The following is a 1,922-nucleotide window of genomic DNA, read 5'->3' on the forward strand; positions in this document are numbered from 1 at the left end:
GGGGAGCAGTCTGTGGGATTCGAACCTCACAGCGTTTCCACTCAGCAGGAGCTCTGCTCTAAGCAACAACTAATAAACACAACATTGCAATAAAAACTCCAGATTATCTATGAAAACTTATGTGAAGAAGATTGATTAATTTATGCTTTTAATTGATTAAAGTTAGAAGGACTCAGAGTTTGGTTTAAAATCACTTAAAGATGTTATTCTTAGGATTCATCTCAGCTGCTGATCATCTCAGCTCCTCCTAATCAGCCTGAATAATTACACCAAAAAACTGCTCTTTAATCTTCATCCATTAACATTCGACTGTTTTATTAAAAAACAGAATAACTTGAGTCCTGCTGCCAAACATCAGCTTGATATTTAGAACCCTTAAAGCCAGGTGGGATAAAAGTATTCAACTATTTACTCCAGTTAAATAAACGGGGATCGATGGATTTCACTCAGTCGGCATTTTATTTTTCTACCTTTGCAAAGAGAGAACATTTCATCATCATTAGGTTACAGTTATCTGTCCTGTTCTGACTAGAAATTAGTTTTTCTTCCTTATTTATGTTGAAGTAAAAACTGTGACGGTTTAGTCAGAGTCAAGACTAATTACACACTAGCAAACCTTGAGAAACAATTTGGCTTGTCATGGGAATAAGTATGTTTTGTCTACAACCACCCCCCACTCAGACATTTCCTCAGCCTTACAGGTGAAACAAATAAAAAGTAAAAACATTTTTCACTGGATAAATAGAGAGAAAAAAATCGTAATTTTCTGACCAAAGTTCCACCCTTTGGATTATTAAAGGATATTATCCTTTCGTGTAATCGATGATAAAAAAAAATAAAGAAAATTTGTGAATATATGTAAAGAAAACTAAAAACTTAAATTGTGAAAGAAAACTAAAAACTATTAATTAAAATAAGACATATATATATTAAAAATAAAATGCAGAGGACAATGTTACATGAAATGAAGCCCTAGAATCACATCCTAGATAGAAAAAACATTTAACTGTTTTCCCCATAATGATCATTTCTATGGTAAAAGATCTATGTGCTGAGAATTTACATTTTTAGTTCTTATTATCAGTTAACACTTGTTTCCCTGGAAGAGAAAAGGTCAAATTAGTCGAAAAATAGACTCCTTCATGTCTACAAAGTATAAGTTAAATGATTAACCCTGAGCTCCTAAATGCAATAAACCTCATTATAAGTAAAAAAGGATCAATCTCTATGCAAAATGTTAAAATCATAAAGATGTTTCACGCAGATGACGAGTTCAGCTCTTCAGAATCAGATCAATCAAAGCACAGATTGAAAAGTTGGAGGATTTAATCTCAGCGCTCTTCTTCCCCAACGGTAGCTGAGACCCGATCATCAGAGTTCATTCTCTGATCCAGGAATCTCTGCCAATACTTTCCATCAGCCATCAGCTGCTCATCTAACACTATTAAGGAACTAATATCAAACACTTATGATACTAAAAATGTTCACCTGTCATTAAAATATAACACATTTTCCTTCTCATTCATGTTGGATAGTTTAAATAATCAAAAAGCCAAAGCTGATGTCAGACATCTTCAGGTGGGCGTCTTCATCTTTCTGTTGATGTTGGTCCCTTACACAGGAACCTGGTCTGCAGAACAGCTGGTCCTCAACACATCAGGTGGATTACTGATGTGTTAATCAACCAATCAGAGGGGATTATTCTGCCCCTTTATTCTGATTGGCTTTCCTGGTTCCTTCCAGATGAACTCTGATCACTTTCTTTTGATGTCTTTAAGCCCCGCCTCCTCCTGCTGAAGGATGGAAGGATGGCTGTGATGGTCCTCCATCAGGGTCTCCAGGCACCTTGGTCCCTCTGTAAAGCCTTCTCTGACTAAGGGGAAAAAAGGTCTTTAGGTCATTTTAATGTGTCACCTGTCAGT

This window comes from Cyprinodon variegatus, unplaced genomic scaffold (genome assembly GCF_000732505.1).
Source record: "Cyprinodon variegatus isolate N-32 unplaced genomic scaffold, C_variegatus-1.0 Scaffold1060, whole genome shotgun sequence".
NCBI classification, from domain to species: domain Eukaryota; kingdom Metazoa; phylum Chordata; class Actinopteri; order Cyprinodontiformes; family Cyprinodontidae; genus Cyprinodon; species Cyprinodon variegatus.